Source organism: Tachyglossus aculeatus, chromosome X4, assembly GCF_015852505.1.
Source record: "Tachyglossus aculeatus isolate mTacAcu1 chromosome X4, mTacAcu1.pri, whole genome shotgun sequence".
In the NCBI taxonomy this organism is placed as follows: Eukaryota; Metazoa; Chordata; class Mammalia; order Monotremata; family Tachyglossidae; genus Tachyglossus; species Tachyglossus aculeatus.
Genome location: NC_052098.1, coordinates 18,614,249 through 18,621,159, shown reverse-complemented (window position 1 = coordinate 18,621,159; position 6,911 = coordinate 18,614,249).

The following is a 6,911-nucleotide window of genomic DNA, read 5'->3' as shown; positions in this document are numbered from 1 at the left end:
GTGTTCCCAGATTAGTCGCTCCCCGGCTGGGAGGTGGAGCTGGGTTATTCCCGGGGAACGCGTTGACGCAATCAGCTGCTTCTACATGGGTCAGGGCGCGCAGAAGAGAAACGGAAAGCGCCCACCACTTCGGGTCCCCCCCCCACTCTCCGTTTCTTGGAAACCGAACCTCTCCACAGGCAGAAAAGAGGGCGAGCAGGAAACTGAGGATTTCTCTCCATCCGCCCCCTTAAATGCAGGTGTTTGACAGTTCGGAGAAAGCAGCGTAGCTCAGTGGAAAGAGCCTGGGTTTGGGAGTCAGAGGTCATGGGTTCTAATCCCGGCTCCGCCACTTGTCAACCGTGTGACTTTGGTAAAGTCACTTCAGTTCTCTGGACCTCAGTGACCTCCTCTGTAAAGTGGGGATGAAGAGTGTAAGCCCCACGTGGGACAACCTGATTCCCTTGTATCTACCCCGGCGTTTAGAACAGCGCTAGGCACATAGTAAGCGCTGAAAAATACTATTATTATTATGACAGAAATCGAATAATAAATAACGGAGATTGAGCCATTTGCTATCCGCCCCCCCCCCACACACACACACAGCATGCATACACATCTTTACATTATTTGCTATAAATTACTTATTCAGATTATTGTCTGTCCCGTTGTAGGCAGGGAACGCGTCTGCGGATTCGGTGGTAGTCTTCCGAGCATTTAGCACAGGGTTCTGCATATGGGGTGCAATAAATACCGTGGATTGATTGATCGTGGGGCTTGCTGAGTGCCTACTCTGTACCCCACACCGGACTAAGCATTGGGGTAGATCATCAGGTCCCACCTGGGGCTCACAGCCTAAGTAGGAGGGAGAACAGATGTCTGGAGTAATCCCAGAGGCCCTCATAATGGCAATATTAGCCTGTTCTCTGGGTTTAACAGGTCCTTCGGTGACACCTTTCTCTGCTTAAGAGCCTTTTAATGATCTTTAATCGATGAATAAGCACAGCATTACTCCATACTTGTGATGTTCAGGACGCAGTGCTTGGTATGTAATAATAATGATAATTGTGGTACTTGTTAAGTGCTTACTATATGCCAAACGCTATTCTAAGCACTGGGATAGATACGAGTTCATTCATTCATTCATTTAATCGTATTTATTGAGCACTTACTGTGTGCAGAGCACTGTACTAAGCGCTTGGGAAGTACAAGTCGGAAACATATACAGACGGTCCCTACCCAAAAACGGGCTCACAGTCTAGAAGGGGGAGACAGACAACAAAACAAAACATGTAAACAGGTGTCAAAATCGTCAGAACAAATGGAATTATAGCTATATGTACATCATTAACAAAATAAATAGAATAGTAAATATGTACAAGTAAAATAAATCAGATTGGACACAGTCCCTGTTCCTCATGGGGCTCACAGTCTTATCCCCATTTTTACAGATGAGGAACTGAGGCCCAAAGAAGTGAAGTGACTTGCCCGAGGTCACACAGCAGACATGTGACAGACCCGGATTAGAACCCAGGCCCTTCTGACTCCTAGCCCCATGCTCTACCCACCAAGACATGCTGCTTCTCTGTGGTATGCACTTAATTATGATGATGGTGATGATGACGATGTGCTTATTCTCTGCCAAAGCAGTGGGGTAGGTGCAAAGTACTCAGACCCATCCTTGTTGCACACAGCACATCCTAATCTAAAAGTGTTTGCTGTATGTATTCCCCAAATAATCCAGGCCATTTGAGCATAATTGATTTTCAGATTCATATATACAAAAATAGAAATCATAGAATATTCTGCAAAATATAGAAGAAAACATATTGTCCCAAAATGTAAATGTAAATCCAGGATAATAATAATAATGAAGATGGTATTTGTTAAGCACTTACTATGTGCCAAGCACTGTTCTAAGCACTGGGGGGATACAAGGTGATCAGGTTGTCCCATGTGGGGCTTACAGTCTTAATCCCCATTTTCCAGATGAGGGAACTGAGGAACAGAGAAGTTAAGTGACTTGCCCAAAGTCACACAGCTGGCAATTGGCAGAGCCGGGATTTGAACCCATGACCTCTGACTCCAAAACCCGTGCTCTTTCCACTGAGCCATGCTACTTCCACCCCTCACTTTCTATTAAAATAGCCAGGATCTAGTCCCAGTGCTTGTCATAGCCCAGTTAGACTATTTCATCAGCCTCCTTCCTGGCCTCCCTGCTTCCAGCCTCTCTCCTCTCTGGTCTATGGTCCACTCTGCCACTCAGGCCATCTTTCTAAAACGTCCTTCTGCACACATCTCTCCCCTCCTCAAAAACTTTCAGTGGGTACCCAGTCATCTCTCCATCAAACGGAAATTCCTGACTACTATATCAACTCACTTCCTCTACCCTATCCATGCTCTTCTATGACATCTCAGCACACACTCTCCAATCCTCCCAAGCTTACATTCTCACTGGGCTTTGTCAGCCAAATTTCCTACCTTCAAACCCTGGCTCATGCCCTTTCTCCTGCCCAAAAGCCTTTTCCTGTCAAATCCACCAGATCTCAGCTCTCCCCATCTTCAAAGCCCTTCTAAAATTCCACCTCCAGGAAACTTTCCTGGATTCATTTTTCTTCTCCCCAGGTTACATCCTCCTAGTGATCATCTTGGCACTTTTGCACACCCTTAGATTTTTTTTTTTTTTTGCGTTTACAGCCTCTTTGGTACATAACCACTTTTGTACATAACAGTTTACCTACTCAGCTATTTAGGGCCTAATTCCTATCTGCAGGTGATGTTTCTGTCTCCCTTGTTAGATTGCAAGCTCTCTGGGGGTAAGGATTATGTCCCTGAACTCTACTGTACTCTCTCAAGCCCTTAGTACAGTGCTCTGAACACAGTAGGTGCTCAATAAATATGAATGATAGATTTAAGCTATCCCTTCATTCCTTCTTTTACTCCCTTTCCCCACTGCTACCCTCTTTCATCTCTTACCTCTCTACCCCAGCACTTAGAACAGTCTTTGGCACATAGTAAGTACTTCATAAGTACCATAATTATCAATTATTACTACAGCCACTACTCTGGCCTTAAAAAAGGCCTGCTGATGCCTGCTCCTGCCAAAGAGAGGAACATGCTCACAGAGATGGATGTGCACATACTTCAGGAGCTGCAGTAACAGGGGTCCTTTGGCCCAAGGGACCCCCTTGGACTTCCACTGCCCCAGGTTCATCAGAGCTTTAATGTGAATCTCATCTGAGAAGTGTGGCCTAGTGGATAGAACATGGACCTAGGAGTCAGAAGGATCTGGATTTTAATCCCAGCTCTTCCACTTTATAATAATAATAATGGCATTTATTAAGCATTTAAACTGTGCGAAGCACTGTTCTAAGAGCTGGGGAGGTTACAAGGTGATCAGGTTGTCCCATGGAGGGCTCACAGTCTTAATACCCATTTTACAGATGAGGTAACTGAGGCACAGAGAACTGAAGTGACTTGCCCAAAGTCACACAGCTGACAAGTGGCAGAGCCGGAATTTGAACCCATGACCTCTGACTCCAAAGCCCGTGCTCTTTCCACTGAGCCACACTGATAAGTGCATACTGTGTGCTATGCACCACTGGGCAAGTCACTTAACTTTTCTGTGCCTCAGCTTCCTCATCTGTAAAATGAGGATGAAGACTGTGAGCCCTATGTGGGACAGGGACTGTGTCCAACCGGATTAACTTGTATCTACTCCAGCACTTACTACAGTGCCTGGCACATAATAATCACTTAACAAATACCGTTTTTTTAAAAAAAAACCTGACAACTGGGAGACAACTGTGTGCAGCACACTGCAATCAAGAAAGGAGCAGCTCTTTTTGAGCAAAAGCTTTGTAAAACTCATGAGACAAGGAGGCAAAAATAGCTCCAAGCCCTACAAATAACAAACACGACAGCGTGACAAGGGACAATCTTTGTATGTACACAATGTGGTTGGGATTGTGGATTCCTCAATCACCTTTTCAGTCAATCACACCTGCACCCATAGGTAAATTTCCCTGACAGTGGCATTTTCTTCGACCACCCCAGACAATTATACAATTATTCAGTTTGGCCAGAAACTGTTTTCATGACACATTTGGGCTAGAATGTTATTAGGGAATTAGGGAATGTTCAACGACATGAGCCTATATGGATCCAGGACAGTGCAGTGTGGAAAGAAATGGAGGGTACAAATTCATTGCCGGAAACCGTGAGTACTAACCATGGGTTTTCCTCAGAGCTGGGTTTTTTGAGAACGCAACCCCTGTGTTTAAGGAAAAATTAGCCTATTGAAGCCCTGCTGGCATTATTAAAAGATAGGTAGAGTCAGTGAAATTCCACCACCTGCTGTTAGCTTTGCAGACCAGTTGTTGGGTAGGGACCGTCTCTATATGTTGCCGACTTGTACTTCCCAAGTGCTTAGTACAGTGCTCTGCACACAGTAAGTGCTCAATAAATGATTGAATGAATGACTGTCCAATAGATTTTTTTTACCCTCTAGTGTTCTATTCCTAGAACACGCTTTCTAACCTAGATTTTCCAAGTGCTGGAGAAGACACAAGATAATAATAATAATAATGGCATTTATTAAGCACTTACTATGTGCAAAGCACTGTTCTAAGCACTGGGGAGGTTACGAGATGATCAGGTTGTCCCACGGGGGCTCACAGTCTTAATCCCCATTTTACAGATGAGGTAACTGAGGCACAGAGAAGTTAAGTGACTTGCCCAAAGTCACACAGCTGACATGTGACGGAGCCAGGATTTGAACCCATGACCTCTGACTTCAAAGCCCGGGCTCTTTCTACTGAGCCACGTTCTAGTAAAATGACTCAAGTAAATCATCTTTCAGAATGACTGCAAAATGGGTATGCTAAATAGAAAGCAAACAAAAATCAACAATTGCACTTTCTGTTTTTATTTTGGAAAGTAAATGATCTGGCTACGGGAAATATTTCTGTGCATTTTAAAATCACTGATTACATAACTTCCTCAAAAAGTTTTTTAATATTCTGGAAGTTGAGTTATTTTTTAATCACTATAGAATTCCCCATCCTGATTTAACTTTTCAGGAATCTATGACTGGGCTCTACTCTGTCCTAACCCTATTTGATTCCTCAACCACCTTCAACACTTTGACCATTCCCCTCTTTTGGGAAATACTATCTCTGTCATTTCAAAGGCAGAGTATACTCCTGGTTTTTTTATGGTATTTGTTAAGCACTTGCTATGTATCAAACACTGTTCCAAGCACCGGGGTAGTTACAAGTGAATTAGGTTGGACGCATGGGGCTTACAGTCTAAGTAGGAGGGAGAACAGGAGAACTGAGGCACAGCTGGGATTAGAACCCAGGTACTCTGACTCCCAGGCCCGTGCTCTTTCCACAGAGCCCCGCTGCTTCTCTTCCTACCTCACTGACCGCACTCCTTCTCAGTCTCTTCGTTGGCTTTTCTTCCACCTCTCTCATCCCACAAAGCTCTGTTGGGACCCTCTAAATCTTCTTGTCCTACACTCCCTCCTTCGGAATCACAGCCACTTGCACAGCTTCAGCTATCTAGATGAATCTTAAATCTATTTCATTAGTCCCATCCTTTGTCTTGCCGTATAATCTGGCATTTCCTCTTCTCCAGGGGTATCTCCCACATAGTTATCTCTCTAGCATCTCAAACTTGATATGACTTAAACCGAAATCTCTCTTCCTAACCTCAGTCCTCTTTTTAACTTTCCCATCTCTGTCAACAACACCATCACTGTCCCCTGACCAAGAAGCCCCTAACTTTGGTTTCATCCTACTCGCGGTCTTGTAGCTCTCACGCTCAATGAAATCACTAAGTCCTACTAGTTCTTCAACCACATTTCCTGGATTGCCCTTTCCTCTCCAGTGGACCTGAGTTGTGAGGAGTCTGAAATTCTGCTCCTCCAGCCACAGTACCCTAACAACAATAATAATAATAATGATAATTGTGGTATGTGTTACTAGGTGCTAAACACTGTACTAAGCACTGGGATAGATTAAAAGATAATCAGGTCCCTGACTGGGCTCACGGTCTAAGTAGGAGGGAGGACAGGTACTGAATCTCATTTTGCAGATGAAGGAACTGAGGCACAGGGAAGTTAAGTGACTTGCCCAAGGTTACACAGTAGATATGTGGCAGAGGCAGGATTAGAACTCAGATCCTCTGTCTCCCAGCCCCATGCTCTTTCCACTAGGCCATGCTGCTTTTCAGAGCTTTGTTTTTCCTTTATGTCTGCTTAGTGTTTTCTTTCATCTCTCCTTCAGCACCTGTAGCCGGTCCCCTTTCCCCCTTTTTATTTTTAGATTGTGAGCCCCCCCACCACCCGAAGGACAGGGACCATGTCTAATTCCCACCAGTGTAGTCTCTCCCAGCATTTAGTACATGTTCTGCATGCAGTAGGCGCGTAGTAAATACTCTTACAACTACTCTCCACCCAAATCTGGCTCAAACTCTCACCAACTCACCATTAGACTACTCCCTAAGCCTCTACACTGATTTCCCAGCTTCCAGTTTCTCTTCCCCTCAGTCTATACTACATGTTGCAGCCCAGATCATCTTCCTAAGACATTGTTTGGACACCTCTCTCCAATCTTCAAAAATCTCCAGTGTCTTCCCATTTCCCTTTGCATCAAGTAGAAACTCTTTACCATTGGCTTCAAACTTTCCACCAGCTTTCTCTCCCTTACATAGCATTGGCTTACATATAATTCTCCACAACTTCTCGGCCACCTTTGGCACTGTGGACCACTCAGTTTCCCTGGAAATGCTTCCTACCTGGATTTTACCAACCCAAGTCAGCCTTGGTTCTCCTCTTATCCCCGCCTCCTGCCCCTTAACCATGGGTATCCTCCAAGACACAATTGTGAGTCCCCTTCTTTTCTCCCTTTGGACTCATCCACTCTTGT